Source organism: Dama dama, chromosome 14 (genome assembly GCF_033118175.1).
Source record: "Dama dama isolate Ldn47 chromosome 14, ASM3311817v1, whole genome shotgun sequence".
Taxonomy (NCBI): Eukaryota; Metazoa; Chordata; class Mammalia; order Artiodactyla; family Cervidae; genus Dama; species Dama dama.
Window position 1 is genome coordinate 28,720,238 of NC_083694.1, and position 24,329 is coordinate 28,744,566.

The window sequence follows — 24,329 nt, forward strand, 5'->3', positions numbered from 1 at the left end:
GTGTGTGTGTCTGTGTGCGTGTATGTGTCTGTGTGTGCGTGCCTGTGTCTCTGTGTGTCTCTGTGCATGTGTGTGCATGTGTCTGTGTGTGTGTGTGTGTGTGCCTGTGTCTGTGTGTGTGTCTCTGTGTGTGTGTGCCTGTGTCTGTGTGTGTGTCTGTGTCTGTGTGCGTGTGTGTGTCTGTGTGTGCGTGCCTGTGTCTCTGTGTGTCTCTGTGCATGTGTGTGCATGTGTCTGTGTCTGTGTGTGTGTGTCAGTGTGTGTCTGTGCATGTGTGTGTCTGTGTGTGGTGTGTGTGTGCCTGTGTCTCTGTGTCTCTGTGCATGTGTGTGCCTGTGTGTGTGCCTGTGGCTGTGTGTGTGTGTCTGTGTGTGTCTGTGTGCGTGTGTGTGTCTGTGTGTGGTGTGTGTGTGCCTGTGTCTCTGTGTGTGTCTCTGTGCATGTGTGTGCATGTGTCTGTGTGTGTGTGTGTGTGCCTGTGTCTGTGTGTGTGCCTGTGTGTGTGTCTGTGTGTGTGTGTCTGTGTGTGTGTGTGCCTGTGTCTGTGTGTGTGTGGGTCTGTGTGTGTGTGTGTGTGTGGGTCTGTGTGTGTGTGTGTGTGTGCCTGTGTCTGTGTGTGTATGTCTGTGCATGTGTGTGTGTGTGTGTGTCTGTGTCTGTGTGTGTCTGTGTGTCTGGGTCTGTGTGTGTCTGTGTGTGTGTGTGTCTGTGTGTGTGTGTGTCTGTGTGTCTGTGTGTGTCTGTGTGTGTGTGTGTCTGTGTGTCTGTGTGTTTGTCTGTGTCTGTGTGTATCTCTCTGTGTTCCTGCTCAGTCACTCAGTCGTGTCCGACCCTTTGTGACCCTATGGTCTGTAGCCCACCAGGTTCCTCTGTCTGTAGGATTTTCCAGGCAAGAATACTGGAATGGGTTGGCATTTCTTCCTCCAGGGAATCTTCCCAACCCAGGGATTGAACCCATGTTTCTTGTGTCCCCTGCCTTGGCAAACGGTTTCTTTACCAGATGAGCCACTGGGGAAACCATATAAATGTTTGTGTATATAGGCATGATACAGAAGATTTAAAGATTTACTAGTTTCCATTGTTTCTCCTAATTTCATTTGTTTCTCTGCATCTTTGACACTTCAGTCTCTCTGCTGGCAGGGGCTTTGCAGTTGTAGATAGCATAATCCCCTGCTCCAGATCGTACTAGAAACTCCTTTTGTGAAAAGACAGTGCATTCTGATATAAGAGAAATGCTTGCCTGAGCCCCCTATATCTTTGGAAGATCATAGATGGAAAACAATTTATTGAAATATATCCCTAACATCTCAGGAGTATCCTATCCATGTTTGTATGCCCTGTGCTTGGTGCATGTTTGCTGAATTGTTAAAGGATGATTTTCTTTACATTAAGTTAAGTTATATGCTTTTATTGTAACTGTTCTCTGTGAAAATATTGACAAAATTTATCAGATATTTATGGAAATGAAGACTTATTCTAAAAATACTTTTGAAATTTAAATACTTCAATTTGTCAATACTTAGGAGACCAATGAAGGATGATGTTCTCAGTGGAAATTTAAAAATCTATTAATCATTCAAAGAAAATTCTGATATAGTTTACTTACTAGGACATTTTTTTCATTTCAAAATATGTAATGATTTACTAATATCATGATATGTTTTCCTCCACTATGTTTTCTATACATATTTGTATGTTATTTTGTTGTTTTTCTTTTTATTATAAGAATTATTTCTTTTCATAAAATATTCCTGAAAAATATTTTAATATGCTGTATCATTGTTCATTTAATCTTTCTTCTAATACTGGGCATTTAAGTATTTATAATTTTAAATGTAATTAAAATAAATATCTTTTGTTAACATCTTTGATTATTTCCTTAAAATACTTTCTTAGATAAACAATTACTATGTCAAAATTTTAAATGTATGTATATATATTTTTTATATCAGTAGGGTGTATATTTTATTTTATTTTTTTATTTTATTTTATTTTATTTTTTATTTTTATTTTTAATTTTTTTATTAGTTGGAGGCTAATTACTTCACAACATTTCAGTGGGTTTTGTCATACATTGATATGAATCAGCCATGGATTTACACGTCTTCCCCATCCCAATCCCCGCTCCCACCTCCCTCTCCACCCGATTCCTCTCGAAACATCCCACCCTCGCCTTCTCCCACAGAGTTCAAAAGTCTGTTCTGTATTTCTGTGTCTCTTTTTTTCTGTTTTGCATATAGGGTTATCGTTACCATCTTTCTAAATTCCATATATATGTGTTAGTATGCTGTAATGTTCTTTGTCTTTCTGGCTTACTTCACTCTGTATAAGGGGCTCCAGCTTCATCCATCTCATTAGGACTGGTTCAAATGAATTCTTTTTAACGGCTGAGTAATATTCCATGGTGTATATGTATATGTATATTTTAATCCCAAACTCTTATTTTATCCCTAACCTCCCTTTCATGTTTAGTAACAAGTTTGTTTTCTATTTCTTTGAGTCTTAAATAAGTATAAATATATTTTTTTAATTTATTATTTTTTTAAATAAGTGTATTTTTTAAAGTTTTTTTTTTATATTGCCAATATTCTTCAGAAAGGTAGATTTAGTTTACCAGCCTGATGTCCTTTGAAGTGCATTATGGCCTTTTAATCTCATCGTAACCTTGCCAACACTGTTTTCGTAAAAAATAAAGACTTTGGATTCTTATTTATTCATCTAGTCTGTGTTGCAGATATATTCCTTATTAACTGGGATGTTTGTTGTAACTAAACAAATACCTGAGGTCATACTTCTATTCTTCTATATTACTTCTGCATTGCTTATTGATGTGACTGTTTCTACCACAAGATCACATTTTCCACACTTTAATGCTGCCTGTAAAGATATGAGCATATATTGTTCTTAGTTGCTCAGTTATGTCCGACTCTTTGTGACCCCGTGGACTGTAGCCTGCCAGGCTCCTCTGTCCATGGGGATTCTCCAGACAAGAATACTGGGTTGGGTAGCCATACCCTCCTCCAAGGGATCTTCCCAACTCAGGGATCGAACCCAGGTCCCCTGCGTTGCAGGTGAATTCTTTACCATCTGAGCCACCAGGGAAGCCTGTATTAGGTGCTCAGTAAGTAGGCCATATTGGTGTATTTAAAATAAGAATTCTTATCCCCTCCTCCCGAAGTCAGTTCTGGTATCATGTGTATGTAATTTAGCTTCTAAATCACATCATAAACACCAAATAATTTAGCTTGTAAGCAGTGTCCATCCAAGAATCTTATGTTGTGCTGTCAGTGGAAAGTTACTGGAATTCATTTGAACCAGTCCTAATGAGATGGATGAAGCTGGAGCCCCTTATACAAAGTGAAGTAAGCCAGAAAGATAAAGAACATTACAGCATACTGACACATGTATATGGAATTTAGAAAGGTGATAACGATAACCCTATATGCAGAACAGAAAAAGAGACACAGAAATACAGAACAGACTTTTGAACTTTGTGGGAGAATGTGAGGGTGGGATATTTCAAAAGAACAGCATGTATACTATCTATGGTGAAACAGATCACCAGCCCAGGTGGGATGCACGAGACAAGTGCTCCGGCCTGGTGCACTGGGAAGACCCAGAGGAATCGGGTGGAGAGGGAGGTGGGAGGGGGGATCGGGATTGGGAATACATGTAAATCCATGGCTGATTCATATCAATGTATGACAAAACCCACTGGAAAAAAAAGTAATAATAATAATAAAAAAAAAAAAATTAAAAAAAAAAAGAATGTAACCACGATGGGAGCTTTACCAGAGATGTGAGATGTGTATTAAACCAGTTTCTGAAAATCATTTGCTTTTTGTATTTAATGGCCGTACCTTGTGGATCTGCATTTAGAATGATAATTCATGCTAATGGCTTTCATCTCCCACGAGGTAGCAGAAATCAGTTCTAAAGTGGCAGAATGAAAGGATATAGCAAATAAAGTCAATGAGCTGTCAAAGAATTTTTCTTCATCAAACAAGTCCCAAAGCACCATGTGTTATACTGACCTTCCTTCACTCTTCTTTTCTTGGATCCTTATGCTGATTTGGTTCATGGTTTCTTTTTTTCCCCCCATAATAGAAAAATTAACAAACATGTTTGGTCAGTGAAACAGAAGGTATTTGAAAATAATACCTTGGAGCAGTGTCTCAATCTTCAGGAAAATGGTGAAGAGGAGATACAGCATTGATTGCTGTTGCTAAGCAACAGCTTTCACAGCAGATGTGCAGGGGACAGTGGTGGCGTCTGCCAGCACACGATGCAGGCTAGAAAGCTATGTGGCACTGTGACGTTTCTGAGGAATCAGAACCAGGGCCCAGTGCTTCCTCTCTCATCATTTTCTAAGATCAGTATTTGAGACATTAAGATCATATTGTCAAACACATAGACTGAAAATTTTGGATCACTTTGGGAATTTTTAGAGAGCTAACTGGGAATGGATTTGTAGAGCCAACTCTAAAGGAAACAGAATTCCTATTTCCTTCCAGAAATATTATCAGTTTTCCCATTCATGCATTTATCCATTCATCCATGAATATGTTCACACATTCATTTAGCTTAATGTTCAAGGCACTATGCTGCTCTTAAGAGTGGTACCTCTTGTATTGCTGATGGATGCACTGTAGGTGTGATGGTAGGGGATTAGAGGTGGCATTGGGACAGTGCACATGTGGTATAATGAAGAGCCTCTTGGGCCTTCCTTCTACGGCTGTAGCCCTGGAGCTTTAGGGCATGTGAAATCTCCTGGGCAGCTTATTAAATGATTTCTCAGCCCTGTTCCTGGCGATCCTGTTATCAAAGGTCTGGAAGGTAATTTAGAAATATTCATTTTAAACAAGCTCCATGAGTTATTCTGATAATGGTACCACTCTTAAGAAATACTGAAGTAGGTGGATTAGAGGAGATTTTGCCACTGTTACCAGGCAAGTTTTAATTCAATTAAAACTGTCACCTGTCAGTTTTAATTCAATAATGGAACTACTTGTGATTTTACTTGTTCATTCAATCTGTGCCTCTTCAAACTTGATTCTTTTTTTTTTTCCAAAAATTTTTATGGACTGTTTTGAAAGTCTTTATTGAATCTGTTACAATATTGCTTCTGTTTTATGTTTTGGTTCTTTGGCCATGAGGTGTGTGGGATCCTAGCTCCCCAACCAGGGATCAAACCCTCACCCCATGCTTTGGAAAGCAAAGTCTTAATCATTGAACCACCAGAGAAGTCCCTGCTAGTTGATTCTTAAGTCTTTCCATATTAGAACTGCTTTTGATTCAGTAGAGTGAGACTAGTTGGGGGTTCCTTCCAGAAACTTCTGTGGGGCTGTCCCTTCTGAGGATGGTGGAGCCCATCATGTGACTCACCCATGAGCAAGAAATGAGAGTACATATAACAAAGTACACAAGCAAAGCTTGGTGTAAATCTGCAGTACAAACCCCAAAGACTAGATTTCCAAACTGCCTTTCACTGAAAGCAAAAAACAAGTGAACAAGCAAACACCTGAACCAACAGGTCACCTATTTTTTTTAACCCCAAAGCTAAGAACATTTTAGTGGTCTGTCAATTGTGAATCTGGCTGATCCTTTAATAAAATCTTGTGTGCTTGTATAGTTTTTGCATAAATCAATGAGTAATTATTTTTTATACAGTCTTTTAATAAGACATTTTTTTCCTTTATCCAGTTAAATATGCTGCAAAGCCCAGTTTTGGTCCTAATTAGACCTTGTTTGAGATCTTGGCTTCATGCCATGTAGTAGTATAGACTAATAACATACGGTTCTTATTAGTTTATATAGTTTGTTAACCATTCATCTATCAAGCTAAATGACTTATAAATGATTTGTACATTTAAAACTGTTCAAAAGTTATTAAGGTCTGTAATTTATCATCACGAACACTTCTGACCTTATTCTTGGTCCCTTACCAAAATGATGTTCATTGAATGTATACGACACAATAGGAAGAAAATTACGTTGCACTAAAGGCATTACCAGTATGTGTAGGGAGGTTCAAAATATTGGCAGTCATCAAATAGAACTTAATTAATATGCTTTGTAATAGAGACATTTTTCATTGTACTTATATTTTCTAAATTACTTCCATTTTGAAATTAGGTGCCTTCATTTTGGACCATATTCAACAGTGAAATAATGTATTTTCTGGATCTAAACCATCATATATAGTTTGACCTTTAGCTGAATCAAGTAGTAAAGATCAAAATGAATTATGCTTGAGTGGAACGGGATTTTAGTGTTGCTCTGCACTGTGTTTTTCCTCATCCCACATGCTGTTTAATATTATTAATTCAGCTTGAATGATGATGAGACCAAAAAAAACGACTCTAGTTGTTTTTGGCTAATACATTCTTGGATGTTATAGAAGTGCCTGTAACACCTGAATGGTTCCACAGAAATAGCAATGCATTTTTATTTTGCCCACAAGAGAAAATGCAGCATGATTGCCTCTAAGCAGCAGAGAACAGGTTTCTAGATGTATGTTCTTTCCCAGGTACAAATATATAACTTCCATTAGTGCTAATAGGGCCTGTGTGTTTGCATCCAGAAAGTCAGAATTTAGAATATGACAAGCAATGAACATTTGAGGAGTTATTACTGAACCTTTCAAATAACCTGAAAGGCATAAATGGCTTTGAGTACTGGGTAAGTGTGGTAATCCCTTGGAAATGAACTATTCAGAATATTTAACTCTATTTTCAATGAAATATTAAAAGGGGACTATCCACGTGTTTAGATTCATTTCAGCTTAATAGTGTATATGTACGCTCTGCCATCATATCGGCTCCCTGGTAATGCACTTCACCACATGAAGTCAGTGGAGTAGTCTCAAACTTGTTCACAAAGGCCTGGTTTCTCAACTCTCCTTGTTTAATTTGCAGCCATTATAAAGGCTCTTGTAGCAGCTCTGTTGCAGAAACAAAAGGTGCATACAGAGAGCTGGCTGTGCTTTCAGCTAACCTACGATTTAGGAATGACTGTAATTCAAGAATTATTTTATGTCATAGGGACACAAAGTAAAACATATAATCTTACTTTCCAGAATAGATGCATCTAAAAAGTTTGTCACCTGAAGTTTTATATACTGATTTGCTCTTCCTTTATATTTTCTTTCTATAGATAAATATTCATTTAGATGAAAAGACATTACACCAAGATATAGGCAATACTAAGAAGGTTTCAAGTCTCTTAAGACTTTGGAAATCCCAGATTTATAGGAAATAATAATTTTTCTAATAAAACATGACAGCTCCCAAATGGCTGAGCTTATTTTTATGTTGGTGTCCTGAAGGGAAAATGAGTCAGTTAGCTGCTTTGGAGAGGCACCTGGGAAGTCTCACCCATGTAGCTCTTTGTGTGACCCTGTGTCATGCAGCAATGTACACGTTTAACTGGTTTACGCAAGACAGTGGTTTAAAAGGTAGCATTGACTTAACAGATAGGTACAGGGTGATTATTGACCACTCATCTCAGAAAACTCAAAAATTACACATTTCTTCTGTAAATTATTCAAAAATTACACATTTCTTCTGTAAATTATTCAAGCTCAATTTTCTGTCTAATATAATGCTTATAAAAAATGGCTCACGATTTCCCCAAATGTACAAGCATCATTAATAGTAGTCCAAACAGAAACTTGAACTTGAGTAGAGCTCATATGAAAGGTACGGAGATGTCGAGAACAGATTGGTGGCTGCTGCAGGTACGGGTTGGGGTGGGAGAAATGAGTGTGAGGTGTCAAAGGTATAAAAAATAAGTCCTAGGGATGTAATGTACAGCATGATGGTTATAGTTACTAATATTGTGTTGCATATTTGAAAGTTGCTAACAGGATAGATCTTAAAAGTCTTCTTCACAAGGAAAAAAATATTTTGCCAGCGATGTGTGATGATGGAGGTGAGCTAGATTTCTTGTGGTAATCATTGCACAGGACTGTTGAGGGCTGAGCAATGTGGAGGTTAGGGGTGCTCACCCTGGTGCAATGGAAAATGGGTGGGGGATTTTCTGTTTTAAAATGTTACCCATGTTTTAATCTGTACAGATAATTGCAGTTGTTTTTCTGTGTTTATGTGTTTTTTCTTTCTGTTATTACACAGTTGATATCATGGTATATATGAAATTTTTATATTCTACATTTTTGTTTATTATTGTATTAAAGGCATTGTTGCATTTCACTGAATTCCTTGTAGATCCAGATTTTAGAATGCAAAGGAAATCCTATTGAAAAGATATGCTAATATTAATATAGTTTTCTATTATTTAGGTTATCCCTAAATTTTTGCCAGTGTAAGTACCATTGCAATAAAGTCATGATTCCTTTTTTGCCACCTGTTTCATTATTTAATGCACGTTTTATATTTTTTTTAAACTCAAGATTTACTTGGGACTTCCCTGGCAGTTCAGTGATTAAGACTCCATGCTGCCACTGTAGGGGGTGCAGGTTCTATCCCTGGTCAGGGAACTAAGATCCTATATGCCATGCAACCAAAAAAAAAAAAAAAAAAGATTTTCTTAAGGCCCCCTCCTTTTGCTAACTTAAATGTTTTTGGTATATTTGGTTTTCTTTTTTTAAAAATTAATAATGAAATTTTTTCAGGGTATAAAATTTAGTTATAAGCACCGTGTTAGCTGTAACCTATACCTTGAATTCTTTTTTGTTACTTTGTAAGAAATAGGTTGTTGTGTCTAGTTTTTGTTTTTTCAGATGAATAGAATTTTGTATTTACATTCAGTAATTTCTAGTTTCAGAATATGTTCAATGTATTTATTACAGATTTGTTTTATAGGTAAATAGTTGTTCAAACTCTTTCATGGATATTTTTCAAAAAGTGCAATATTATTTGGAGATGCAGAGTTGGTGTAGTTAATAATCCAGCCTTGTAGGTAAAATCTTTCACAAACCATACTTATGGATTGACCACTGTATTTCAGTCTTCCCCTTCAATTTGTCTTTGTTCGTGTTCATTTCTAATGGCTTTTGATTTTCATATTTTGATATTACATGACTGAATGGAAAAAGGTTCACAATTATTTCATCATAGGATTGGTATAAATGTAAATTGACTTATAGGCTTGGTTTTTGCTCTGAATTTTTTGTAATCTTATTTACCTTATTTTATTTTGTTGAAGTATAGTTGATTTACAGTGTTTCAGGTATACAGCAAAGTGATTCAGTTATACATATACATATTATTTTTCTAGATTCTTTTCCATTGTAATCTGATTTTAATTTGTTAACTCTGTTTTGATTATAATTTATATATCTTTACCTGATCTCTAATTTTTAATCTTTCTGTTTCATTTTATATCTTGGCCCTATATTAAGTTCTTTGTCCTGGTGTTGGCAGAATTTTTTACATCTGTTTTACCAGCTGACAGATGTCATTTGCTTTGGAGATATCCCTTATTCATTGGTTGAATTTCCTGTCCCTGGCCTCATAGGCATTATCTTTTTCCTAGCATGTAGATCTCTTTATCTCTTTCTTCTAAAGCAGAAGTTGTAAAACTTTTTCTGCAAAGAGCCAGATAGTAAATATTTTACACTTTGTAGACTGAGAGACAAAACTGAGGATATTATGCAACTACTATAACAGAAGCAAAAACAAATTTCTATAAATTTTTTATTGGTTCAATTCCAAATAAAAAATAATTGAATAGAGTTTTGTTAAATTTTGTTTTGTTTCCTTGTAATGTAGAGCTACTAATGAGACAAATATAATTCTTTTGGAGAGAGATAACCTTTTGGTTGGGGGCTTCCCAGGTTGGCTCAGTATTAAAGAATCTGCTTGCCAGTTCAGGAGATGAAGGAGACACGGATTTGATCCCTGGGTCAGGAAGACCCCTTGGAGGAGAAAATGGCAACCGACTCCAGTATTCTTGCCTGAAAAATTCCGTGGACCGAGGAGCCTGGTGGGCTACAGTCCATAGGGTCACAAAGAGTCAGACACAACTGAGTAACTGAGCATGCAACCTTTTGCTTCATTGGAGTTCAGAGTTCTTACCATTCAGTTCAGTTCAGTTCAGTCGCTCACTCGTGTCCAACTCTTTGTGACCCCATGGACTGCAGCATGCCAGGCCTCCCTGTCCATCACCAGCTCCCAGAGTTTACTCAAACTCATGTCCATTGAGTTGGTGATGCCATCCAGCCATCTCATCCTCTGTGGTCCCCTTTTCCTCCTGCCTTCAATCTTGTCCAGCATCAGGGTCTTTTCAAATGAGTTGGTTCTTCACATTAATCGATTGCAAATATTCATCTGTAAAAACCATTTTTAGCCCACAGGACTTAGAAAAACAGGGGGCAAACCATATTTGGCTTTCAGTCTATAATTTGCTGCCTTCTGTTCTAATATCTTGAAGAATTTCCCAGACTTGTCTTCTTTTCTTCAGAAGTGACTTTCTATATTGTCCATTTGGCTTTTTATTGTCTTGGATGCAAATTTAAAGTTTCCATTTATTGTTTTAAAATCTTATCCAGTTTCCTTTACATCTCAACATATTGACTTTTCAAACCATGTTCATCCTGTCTGTTGTTCTTTTTGAAGCCATGTTTTTTATGTTTCCCTGGAAATACAAAATGGAAGTCTTTAAAATAGTCATAGTAAATCATTTGGAGATGATTTTCTATGTATCACCAAAGGAATGCACACTTTATCCTAAAGCTTCAATTTTCATAGGCTTACGCTATAATTACAAATTTATACTTTTTTTTTCATGAGGACAAATTTAAGCGCAGTCTGTCTCAATCTCAACAGATAGTGGCTTGTCTTTTGTTCTCTCACTATTTACCTATCTTTCTCATATTTTAAGCCAAGATTATGTTGTTGCACCTAGCTTCTCACTCATTTTCCCAACTTTTTCTCCTAGTGTGACTACATTAGAATGAGGCATCGTCTTTCCCATCACTCTTCATTTAACAATTATGAGAATGAAAGTTACATCTGTATTATCAGAGGTAGCTTGCCCATCTTATTTAACTACACCCACACCACCCCCACCCCACCCCAAGTTTCTATGCTTCTTTTCCTAGACTGGTCAGTGTTCGCTCCTTGTCCCAGTTGTATTAATGTGTTTCCTGTGAAAAACTGAATAGTAGATATGGTTAAAAAGTGCCTGCCAACCCAAAAAAGAAACTTTAAAAGCTTTCTTAGGCAAATCTTTCCCTACCAGATGTTTGTGATTTATTTTCTTTATCTTTCTTCTAGTTAGAAATGAAGAATATTCCCTGTTTATATAAATTTGTAGAATTTAAAGCTTCTTTTTTCCCTTTTCTTTAAAAATTTTTGTATTATTTAACCTTTTCTTGGATTGCTTTTTCAGTTTTACTTTCCCACAAGTGTCTCTGATAAATATTACCATACATGCCACTTTTTCCTGGGCTACATTTCTTGTGACAAGGTTTTTTTTCCAATGAGCTTTATTTAGTAGTATCCAAACCATTGTCCTTTTCCACATCTTATTCTGCATTTTAGATGGAAATATGAGGACACAGTATTCCATCTTGGAATTCTGGGAGATGTTAAGGCTTACAAATTAAGTTTATTATAATAGCACAGGCCAAGGGTAAACATGAAAACATGGAAGAAGACACATCATAAATAAGAAAGAGACACATACATTTGGATAATAGATATGAGAATCTGATGGTGATAAACAGTGATTTAAAAGAGAGGAGTAAATGTAGGAATGATTTATATCCAGGAATTCAAATTGTGTGATGTTTCATATAAAATATTTATTTTATATAGCTTGGGTCTACAAATAATTCAAATATAATGTTGATGTACAGTGTCCATTCAGTTCAGTTCAGTCGCTCAGTTGTGTCTGACTCTTTGCGACGCCATGGACTACAGCATCCCAGGCCTCCCTGTCCCTCACCAACTCCTGGAGTTTAGTCAAACACATGTCCACTGAGTCGGTGATGCCATCCAACCATCTCATCCTCTGTCTGTATAGAAATGCCTCTCATGGTGTTCATTTTAGGTAATCTGAAGTCCTAATATGTGCCTTATGTGCTGTGGCATAGAATGGCATTCCCTGCTAATGCCTGGCAATGAAATGTTTGGAAAAAAATTTTTTAAGAAAGTTCTGAATTTTTCAGTACTTTTGGCAAATCTGTATTTCTATTAGTGAATCATAAAATTAATATTAATTATAGTCCTATGAATTTGGCTTTTTATTGTTAAATCAGCTAAAGTGATATATTTTCTAAAACTATATTAAAATGTAATATACTTGCTGTAAAGTAGCTAAGATTTTAAAGTTGTGTTTTTCCCAACCTTTTGTGAATTTTATTAAAGCATCAAATACAAAGTGCTCTCTTTGCCACTGTATGATTAGTTATACACTGGTCAGAATGACAAATTTACTTTCTGAGAAGATGCTGAGCTAGGAGTTCCGTTCAAGCAGTGCCAAAATTGGCTTTATAATACTACAATGGATACAAATCTAGAAATAAAATTGGCTATTGATTTTGCTTGTTTTGCATTGTAGTGAGAGAAAAATAATGTTTGTAATCTTTCATTCAGGCATACTAGTTCTCTGCAGAGTTTTTTCTGTTCACTTTGTGTGAGTTTTTGTTTTTGTTATTTTTGGCCCCACTGAAACTTTCTGTGTGATACTAGCTCAATTGTGTGTGACATTCAGCCTGCTCAAATACCTGTTTAGTTTATTCAGCTACTTCATTTACCCACAGAATTTATGTTGCTTTTACTTGAGAGAAATTCAAAATTCCTCATCTTTTCTTACAAGAAGGTTTCATATTGTTTTATGGGGGCATATTGTCTTCAGTATAGATTTTATCCCCTAGTTTGATTGTTATTCATCTATCATCTAGACTTTTTTTTGTTTTTTAAACAATGATAGTTGTTTTATGGTAGGCTGGGTCAAAAATAGTTTTCTGATTCTTTTGAGAGTAACTAACCATTACAGGAAGCTGAGCACAGAAAAATTGATGCTTTTGAACTATGGAGAAGACTCTTGAGAGTCCCTTGGACTGCAAGGAGATCCAACTAGTCCATCCTAAAGGAGATCAGTCCTGGGTGTTCATTGGAAGGACTGATGCTGAAGCTGAAACTCCAGTACTTTGGCTACCTCATGCAAAGAGTTGACTCATTGGAAAAGACCCTGATGCTAGGGGGGGTTGGGGGCAGGAGGAGAAGGGGACGACAGAGGATGAGATGGTTGGATGGCATCACCAACTCAATGGACATGGGTTTGAGTAGACTCCGGGAGTTGGTGATGGACAGGGAGGCCTGGTGTGCTGCGATTCATGGGTTCGCAAAGAGTTGGACACGACTGAGCGACTGAACTGAACTGAACTGAAACATTACAGGACACAATTCAGATTTCCAGGAAGGCCTAACATTTAAAAAAGAAAGAAAAAAAAGGACAAATAAAATTAGATTTTTTTTTTTGCCATTTTATACTTTGGTCTTTTTATTCATTTTAGGTTTAAATGGTGTCTAGGTTTTAACAAATTATATTTTCAGAGCTTTCTGTTTTTTTTCTGTTACTTCGATATGTAATTGAAATTGTCCTGTGAATAAAGAACATTATTTCATATAAGATGTTCAATGGAAAATCTGACTCTTAACCTGGATGCTACATCAGAGATGTGTGTATATGTATGTTCATTTGCTATAGTCATGTCCTACTCTTTGAGATCCTACAGACTGTGGCCCACCAGGCTCCTCTGTCCATGGGATTCTCCAGGCAAGAACACTGGAGTGGGTTGCCATGCCCTCCTCCAGGGGAATCTTCTAGATCCAGGGATCGAACCTGGGTCTCCAACATCTCCTGCATTGGCAGGCTAGTTCTTTACCGTCAGTGCCACCTGCAAAGCCCCCAAAAGATGCCCCTGTTGTTGTTCAGTCTCTCTGTTGTGTCCAACTCTTTGCCACCCCATGGACTGCAGCACGCCAGGCTTCCCTCTCCTTCATCATCTCCTGGAGCTTGCTCAAACTCATGTCCACTGAGTCAGTGATGTCACCTAACCATCTTCTCCTCTGTTGTCCCTTCTCCTCCTGTCTTCAGTCTTTCCCAGCATCAGGGTCTTTTCCAATGAGTCATCTCTTTGCATCAGGTGGCCAAAGTATTGGAGCTTCATCTTCAGCATCAGACCTTCCAATGAATATTCAGGACTGATTTCCTTTAGGATTGACTGTTTTGATCTCCTTGCAGTCCAAGGGACTCTCAAGAGTCTTCTCCAGCACCACAGTTCAAAAGCATCAATTCTTGGGTGTTCAGCCTCCTTTATGGTTCAACTCTCACATCCATACATGACTACTGGAGAAGCCATAGCTTTGACTAGTTGGACATTTGTTGGAAAAGTAATATCTCCGCTTTTTAATATGCTGTCTGGGTTTGTCACAGCTTTTCTTCCAAGGAGCAAGCGTCTTTTAATTTCATGGCTGCAGTCACCATCTGCAGTGATTTTGGAGCCCAAGAAAATAAAGTCTGTCACTGTTTCCCTTGTTTCCTCATTTATTCGCCATGAAATGATGGGACTAGATGCCGTGATCTTAGTTTTTTGAATGTTGAGATTTAAGCCAGTTTTTTCACTCTCCTCCTTCACCTTCATCAAGAGGATTTTTAGTTCCTCTTTGCTTTCTGCCAAAAGGGTGCTGTCATCTGCATATCTTAGGTTATTGATATTTCTCCCGACAATCTTGATTCCCGCTTGTGCTTCTTCCAGACTGGCAGTCGCATGATGTACTCTGCATATAAGTTAAAAAGACACTTATATGTACACTGCATATAAGTTAAAAATAAACCAATATCTTAGGAGCTATGTCTGGTTTTCAGGCTAATATAATAGAACATAGTTCTGGCCAGATGTATTTCCCTTCCAAATAAAGTTACATTTAAAAATTAGAACATAAGATTTTAAGATTATGAATGAAGGCCTGTAGGGTTCCCTTATAAGTGAAATTAATGAACGTTAACCATCTATTCTGACATTAACCATCCATTTGGACAATTTATAGAATTTCTTGTCTCTTGATGCTTGACTTGGAGAAGGCAATGGCAACCCACTCCAGTATTCTTGCCTGGCAAATCCCATGGATGGTATCCTGCCAGGCTCTTCTGTCCATGGGGTCGCAAGAGTCGGACACAACTTAGTGACTAAACCACCACCACTTGATACTTGGCTGTGTTCTAAAATGCCAAGCATGTAGATAATTGACCTTGTAAATAAATGAGATAGCATTATATCAGAATTTTTTTCTTAAGAAGCTAAAATTTGCCATTTGGAAGCAAAGTGGGGATTTAAGCTCTCATGCCATGTAGGAGGATATACATTACATGCTAGGCAGGAATCTTGCTGAAATAATGAAGGAATTAGGTAAATAAAACAAGTGGCGAGCCCTTACAAAATTATTCAAGCTAGAATTCTTTAATTTATAGTTCCTCCATTCATTTTGGTTGCTCCAAAGAGATAAGCTAGTTCTTGACTCCGTAATCATTTTTTCAGGATGCAGTGTTAAGCATTTGAAAGATGGAGATAAAATAGATGCAATCTGCCTTCAAGGAGCTCACATTCTAAATGGTGAGGTTAACAGGAAAGCTGTGTCGACTTCAGCAATAACTATTTCAGTAGAATGTGCAAAAAGGAATTGGGGCAAAGAAACCTGATGTCAGAAATGTTAGAAATGAGTGAGGTAAGAAATGGGGAAGGTAAGAAAGAGATCATGGAAAAAATTAGGGAAAAGAGAGATTTGGGGTCTACTTTTTTGGCCCACCTAAAAGTTTTTTGTTTTTTTCTTTGCCACCTGCATATAAAACTTGGGAAATGTTATATTTCTAGGTTTTCTTGATAGTCAGAAGAACAAGATACCCTGGGTTTTGTTTTCACATGTGACTGAAGTTAGCTGGCAGTGGGCCAAGTTTCCTATCTTTCAATGGGCTGGGGCTCTCTGGTTCTGCCCCTGGTCCATTGATGATCTACCCCTCTACTTTGAGGTGGAGACTCCTTGTTGTTGGTGGTGAATTACTAAGTCATTTCTGACACTTTGTGACCCCTGGACTGGAGACACCTAGTCTGGGATATTTTCACATCTTGGCAGTTAAGGGAAGCAGCCAGATAGAACAGGGGAAAGATATGGGTTAGGGGTGGTCTGCTGGGGTTTAAATATGAAAAAGATTTGAGAGTGTTATTAATGAGGGAGAAGAACCGGGACTAAGTACAAGACTGGATGTGGGCCAGGCATGTTATGGGCTTAATTGTGTTGGTGTGGAATCTGTATGCTAAAATCTCAATCCCCAGTTACCTCCAAATGTAAATATACTCGGAGATAAAATTTTTTTAAAGTATTTTTTTAATTGAAGGATAATTGCTTTACAGAATTTTGCTGTTTTCTGTCAAACCTGAACATGAATCATCCATAGATATACGTATATCCCCTCCCTCTTCAACCTCGCTCCTGTCTCCTGCCCCATCCCACACCTCTAGGTTGATACAGAGCCCCTGTTTGAGTTTCCTGAGACATACAGCGAATACCCTTTGGCTATCTGTGTTACGTATGGTAATGTAAGTTTCCATGTTACTCTCTCCATACATTTCACCCTCACCTCCCCTTTTCCCATGTCCATAAGTCTGTTCTCTATGTCTGTTTCTCCATTGCTGCCCTGCAAATAAATTCTTCAGTACCATCTTTCTAGATTCCATATATATGTGTTAGTATATGATGTTTATCTCTCTCTTTCTGACTTACTTCACTCTGTGTAATATACTCTAAGTTCATCCACCTCATTAGAACTGACTCAAATGCATTCCTTTTTGTGGCTGAGTAATATTCCATTGTGTATGTGTACCACAACTTCTTTATCCAGATTTATTTATCTGGATAAAGAAATCTGTAAATATACAGATTTATTCATCTGTAGATGGACATCTAGATTGCATCCATGTTCTAGATATTGTAAATAATGCTGCAATGAATATTGGGATACATGTATCTTTTTCAGTTTTGGTTTCCTCAGGGTATAAGCCTAGGAGTGGGATTGCTGGCTCATATGGTGGTGGTTTTGTTCCTGGTTTTTAAAGGAATCTCCACACTCTCTTCCACAGTGGTTGTATCAGTGTATATTCCCACTAACAGTGCCTGAGGATTCCCTCTTTTCCACATCCTCTCCAGCATTTATTGTTTGTAGACTTTTTGATGATGGCCATTCTGACTGATGTGAGATGATATCCCATTGTAGTTTTGATTTGCATTTCTCTCATAATGAGCGATATTGAGCATCTTTCATGTGTTTTTTAGCCATATGTATGTCTTCTTTGGAGAAATGTTTATTTAAGTCTTTTTCACACTTTTTGATTGGGTTGTTTGTTTTTCTGGTATTGAGTTGTATGAGTTGCTTGTATATTTTGGAAATTAATCCTTTGTCAGTTGTTGCATTTGCTATTATTTTCTCCTATTCTGAGGGTTGTCTTTTCACCTTGCTTATAGTTTCCTTTGCTGTGCAAAAGCTTTTGAGTTTAATCAGGTTCCACTTGTTTACTTTTGTTTTTATTTCCATTAGTCTAGGAGATGGGTCTTAGAGGATCTTGCTTTGATTTATGTCATTGAGTATTCTGCCTATGTTTTCCTCTAAGAGTTTTATAGTGTTTGGTTTTTCATTTAGGTCTTTAATCCATTTTGAGTTTATTTTCATGTATGATGTTAGGAAGTGTTCTAATTTCATTCTTTTACATGGAGCTGTCCAGTTTTCCCAGCACCACTTATTGAAGAGGCTGTCTTTACCCCATTGTATATTCTTGCCTCCTTTGTCAAAAATAAGGTACCCATAGGTGCATGGGTTTATTTCTGGGTTTCTACCTTGTTCCATTGGTCTATATTTCTGTTTTTGTGCCAGCATCATACCCTTTCCATGACTGTAGCTTTGTAGTATAATCTAAAGTCAGGAAGCTTGATTCCTCCAGCTCCATTCTTGTTTCTCAAAACTGCTTTGGCTATTTGGGGTCTTTTGTGTTTCCACATGAACTGTGAAATGTTTTCTTCTAGTTCTGTGAAAAATGCCATTGGTAATTTGATAGGGATTGCATTATATGTGTAGATTGCATTTGGTAGGATAGTCATTTTCACAATATTGATTCTTCCTACCCAGGAACATGGAATATCTCGCCATCTGTTTATGTTGTCCTTACTTTCTTTTCATCAGTGTCTTATAATTTTCTGTATGCAGTTCTTTTGTCTCCTTAGGTAGGTTTTTTCCTAGATATTTAATTCTTTGTGTTGTAGTGGTGAATGGGATTGATTCCTTAATTTCTCTTTCTGATTTTTCATTGTTAGTATGTAGGAATGCAAGTGATTTCTGTTTATTGATTTTGTATCCTGTGACAATGCTAAATTTACTGATTAGCGCTAGTAATTTTCTGATAGTATCTTTGGGTTTTCTGTGTATAGTATCATGTCATCTTCAAACAGTGAGAGCTTTACTTCTTCTTTTCCGGTCTGGGTTCCTTCTACTTCTTTTTCTTCTCTGACTGCTATAGCTAGAACTTCCAAAACTATGTTGAATAATAGTGGTAAGGGTGGACACCCTTGTCTTTTTCCTGATCTTAGAGGGAGTGCTTTCAGTTTTTCACCATTGAGAATAATGTTTGCTGTAGGCTTATACTATATGGCCCTTACTATATTGAGGTAGGTTCCATCTATGCCCATTTTTTGAAGAGTTTTAATCATAAATGCGTGCTGAATTTTGTCACTTTCTGCATCTATTGAGATTATCACGTGGTTTTTATCTTTCAGTGTGTTAATATGGTGTATCACATTAACTGATTTGCCTATGTTGAAGAATCCTTGCATCCCTGGAATAAACCCAACTTGATCATGGTGTATGAGCTTTTTAATGTGTTGTTGAATTCTGTTTGCTAAAATTTTGTTGAGGATTTTTGCATCTATGCTCATCAGTGTTATTGCCCTGTAGTTTTCTTTTTTGTGTGTTGTCTTTGTCTTGATTTGGTGTCAGGGTGATAGCGGCCTCGTAGAATGAGTTTGGAAGTGTTCCTTCCTTGGAGACAAAGTTTTTAAAGAGGTTCAGAATGAAAACTTTAAGGTGGAGCCCTAATCCAATGTGATAGGTTTTCTTTTTAAAGAGGGAGAGATTCTGGGGAGGCGCACACACAGAGGACCACTGTGAGAGGCCACAGCAAGAAGATGGCCATCTACAAGCTGAGCCAAGAGGCCTCAGGAGGAACCAACTTGACCCCAGACTTTAACCTCCAGAACTGCCGGAAAATAAATTTCTGTTATTTAATCCACCCAGTCTATGGTAATTTGTTATGGTAGCACTAGCTGATTAATACATAGAAGTCCTAGAAGCAAGAGGGAGAGAAGATGATTTAGGTAGCAGAGACTATTGGCTCTGTGAAAGAAGGGGCCTCTGATTATTGTCTAGAAAAATCCCCAGCATCTTAAACACATCTGGCTCAACTCAATGAATGTTTATTGAGTTAATTTAATTGAATTACTAGTAAGAGGGCTTCCCTGATAGCTTGGTTGGTAACGAATCCACCTGAAATGCAGGAGATCTTGGTTCAATTCCTGGGTCAGGAAGATCCCATGGGGAACAGATAGGCTACCCACTCCAGTATTCTTGGGCTTCCCTTATGGTTCAGCTGGTAAGGAATCTGCCTGCAGTGTGGGAGACCTGGGTTTGATCCCTGAGTTGAGAAGATCCCCTGGAGAAGAGAAAGGCTACCCACTCCAGTATTCTGGCCTGGAGAATCCCATGGACTGTATAGTCCATGGGGTCGTAAAGAGTTGGACATGAGTGAGTGACTTTCATTTTTATTTCACCAGTAAGAAGAAAACAGCACCAGAGTCAGAGGGATTCACTTTAGAAAAAGGAAGGAAGATTGAGAGAGTTCTTAGTTTCCAGCTTTTGTTTTCTTTGTAAAGAGGTTGAGGAACAATTGGATTGGATTTGTCGCCTTAATATTGGACATCCCTGGTGACTGAGTGGTAAAGAATCTGCCTGAAATGCAGGTTTGATCCCTGGGTCAGGAAGATTCCCTGAAGAAGGGAATGGCTACGCACTCTAGTATTCTTGCCTAGAAAATTTCATGGGCCAAGGAGCCTGGTGGGCTACAGTCATGGAGTCACCAGGAGTCAGATGTGACTGAGCAGCGAACTCTTTGACACCTTAATATTAGCATATGGTGTCGCTAGCGATGGAGCCTTTACATGTGAGTGAGTATTGTACATTTTGTTGAGTGAAAAAGGATTTGGGCTATATTTTGTTAGATATGTGAGGGCAAGAAGTCCTTGTTATCAAGAACTGTTGCTTTCAAAGAAGATTTGCATTTCTGAGTCTGTGCATGGATGTCGTTCTCATCTTGGTGGTTTGATTGAAGAGAGGTGATGGATTGGAGGAGTTGAGGAAAAGGGGACATCTCTGGAAAGGCCTCTGAGGAGAAGGGGAGCAAGCTGACTTGGTTCCCATAGAACTTGCAGGCAGGGTTGAGACCCAGCCTGAGATTTGCAGTAAGAGGAGTCTTCTGACTGGGTGGGAAGAAGAATGTAACATCAGCTTCATCTACCAGTTGGGGAGATCAGATATGTAAAATGTAAGATCACTTAAATGTAAATGACAAAATGTAATTTTTTTAGAGTGTAGGAGAAAAATGGATTTATAAGGCAATGTTTCAAGAACTTTAGAACTTTATAAAAAGACGTACAAAGCACTGTTTTTTTAAATTAAAATTCTTCAAATAATTAAAGTACATTGTTGAGAATACTAATAGAAAGAAAAACAAATCACCCATAAGCTCACCATTTAAAAATAGCATTCACAAATATTTTGAAGTGCCTATTTCCAGAATTTCTCCTATGTATCAATAGAAATCACTTAAAAATAATTTTTAATAAATCTAAAAGGCCTGAAGGTGAATGATGTGAGAGAGATTACTATACTTGGGCTGACGTGTCTTGGCTTGCAATGTGGCAGTGTTAGAGCAACTGTTATTTTCATAAACAGGCTCCATTTCTGGGTTTCCTCTGAACATTGTCACTATCAGTTTGCTGGTTATCTCCTTCATTACCAAGGTCAGCAGGCCATAACAGCTGGTACCACCACATTCCTGATTGTCTAATTAAATATTTCACATAAAGTGCATATACCATCTGCTTAGGTTACAGATATAGTGACCCAAATAATAAACTGAATTGCTTGTGTGTGTTTAAGCTGATCTGGAGATGAACCCGCATTTTTGACACAGTGGAAAAATGCTGGGCTTGCACTGGTTTAAAAAATGCTCCCGCTTCTGACCCCCTTTAGTAGGGTTGACTGTTTGTCATTCGGGATTAGTGATTAGTGATTTTTGCTTATGTGTCCATATTCTTACCTGGTGTCCCTCATTACTGGTATCATATGTATGGCCTGGCAGAATTAGAGGGATGTTCTGAGCTTATAGAGATGAGCAAACTCATTAACTTATCTCTAAGAATTGTATTTATTACCTTGATATCACCATATTCTATCATTATCTGTGGAAATGATGGGTTTATCTGTAAGCAAATAATATATTTTTATTGAATGAAAGGGAGTCTGTATATATTATGTGAAAAAACCTGGATTATATGAGGACAGAAAATCCTTAACAGTTAGGAACGGTTGTCTTCAAGAAAGACTTGCATGTCTGAGATGGTGTGGGTTTAATGTTTCACATCTTGATACTTGGATAAGAAACTTCTATTTCTGTTGCCAGGTAGAAAGACCTAGGTTTCTTTCTATTTAACTTCGCCTAAGTAACTTAAGTGTTGTGAACTTCAGCATTTAAACTTTAGTAAAATAAAGCTGATAATACTTTATTTTTGGCTGCTTGGAGAATTAACTCAGATATGTGAAAGCGAAATGCCTACTACACTTCGTGAAGATTAGTTGGTTTTTCCCATCCCCTGCTCCTTCTCCATCATAGTGGACCTGTGTCTAGCATCCATGTCTCCCTCTTCTGGGAACACCATATCCACGTTTGCTTTGGTACCATCTCCTCCATCTTTAGATAGAGACGTGGTGTAATTGTTAATCAAGATCCCTGGTAAACATACAGCCTAAGCCAACCAATCAGATGCGCTCATGATTCTTGAGCTATGCATCATGATTTGGCAAATGTGTAGAATAATGTCCTGAAGGGAATGACTGACCAGTAGTTTCTACTGTTTAGAGCCCTGCAACTGCTTTGGTCCCTTACAGCAAATACTTTTCTTAAACTTAAATTACCTGGGTTGTTTTGTTTATATTGCTTATACCCAGCGTCTGCTGACTGGTACACTTGACTGGGAAACTTGAATAATTTCCTAAAAGGTACGTTCATTCGTGTATTGATTAAGTTCCTCTTTATCTGTCCAGTGCTGAGTGCTGGAGTGCATTCAAAGAAGAGAAAGATCAGGTTTCCTGCTCCCTCGGTGCTCTCAATTCAGTGGCTTCACAGAGGACATTTGGCCCCAGCACAGTAGCTCATGTGTCGCACAGTCTGGGGCATAACCCCAAATTAAATTTAGTGTTAGGCATAGCGACAGCTAATCTAACTCTAAAGAAGTTAATTAAGATGTTTTACATTTAAAAAAAAATCCCTTTAATTCCGTAGTTAATTACAGTCTTATTAAAGAATAGCTTTTACTCAGGCTTTTCACTAGTTTCATTTGTTTCACTTAATTTCATCTTTTTATTTATTCAATCTGATGAAGAAAATGTGTCTTTATAGTTTAATGTAAAAAAGGAGGTGACACTAGAAAATTCAGAGCTTTTGCTGAAAATTGTGACCTTTGATGATTTATGCTGATAATTTATTTATGTTTTATGTTGCTATTATAGCATTCAAAAGAGTAGACGAAGATCTAATAATTTAGAAGCACCAGAGGCATTGTTGGGCCAAGACGACAAGCCTTTAATGACTATCTTAACTGGTAAAAGCCAGTACAATTGCCGCATGAATATTCATTTGAGAAGCATTCATTTGTAGGAAAGTTGTAAATCTTACAACATATAAATTAAAAAAAAAAGCAACACTATAAATCCTGGTCATTTTTTATTAAAAGTATCTTCAAATGTTCTCATCAAATTCATTTTGCCCTTTTTCTTATAATAAGCTTTGCTTGTAGGAAGAAAATAGAATTTCATTAGCCTCATCTGAATCTTATAACTAACAAACAGGTAGTGTTCAAATCATATGAAACTGCTGATAGTTCTTAAAATGAGTCCTGCGCTTTTCTCAGAGGCGTTAATCACTTCCCTGGTTACATCTGTTCTTAGAAAGGAGGACCTGCCTTGACTGTGAATGGGGACAAGGTTGCCATCTGCTTATTTTCAGTGTTATTCAGAGCAACCCATTGGCCTGGTCATCACTAGATATGGTTAACCCGAAAGTCAAGGCTGATTGGGCTTTACTTATTTTTCTCTTGTTGGGAAAGCAGAGATTGTGCTGAATATACCGAAGTCAGGCTGGTCTCCATAGTTAGTTATATCCTGTGTGCAAGGCAAGCCCTTAGCTAATAAAAATCAATGTAGACGATTGAATTGGATTCAAATCCAAGCAGTTGATCCTTGTTCACGCTCTTCACCACAATGGCAATGTCAAACAAATATTTAAAAAACAAACCCAAAATGGTATGTAATATGACATAGTTTTGAAAAGATAGTTTAAATTTTCAAAATAAACTTTTAATTTTAAAACAATTTGAATTTACAGCAAAATTGTGAAGATAGTACAGAATTCCCCTATCTCCCACGCTGTTTTCCCTGTCATTAACACTTTACATTAGTACAGTACATTTATTAAAATCAATGGACCAATATTGTTTTGGGGCTTCTTCTGCATACAAATATTGTCTCTTCTCCCTTATTTTATTTATTTACTAATTATAGACTGATGGGTATTTATTTTACACTTTGGTTATAATTCAGTACTGCTTCATTTATGCTGTTGCTCAAAGTATTCCAGCTTTGGTCATTGCGAGCTCTTTCAGTTGACTTCTGTGTCCCTTTGACATATTCCCACCTTTGTGGAGTTTGTTTATAGCTCCTCCTTACTTCCTGGCATCACAAAATGCTCCAGACTTATCTTGTATATTTCCCACTCTACTCCTTGAATTCATCTTTTCTGCGATGAGCCCTGGTTCCTTTTATTAGAGAATGATATTAGAAACCAAGAGCTAGATGCTAGTTGTGCTTATTGCTACTGGACTGTCCTTGCTGCCAGGGCTTATAAAACGTTTTAATTCTAACTTTTTTTTAAGGGGCCTGAACTTCTATACTGAGCAGTATTTTTAAATATCGGTAACCAAAAGTGT

General features: G+C 37.3%; 1 protein-coding gene across 2 annotated transcripts in view; it reads left to right on the forward strand.

The window, feature by feature from the left end:
* Positions 1-24,329, forward strand: part of SMYD3 (SET and MYND domain containing 3) — a 714,044-nt gene that overhangs the window by 266,985 nt on the left and 422,730 nt on the right. The window lies entirely within an intron of this gene.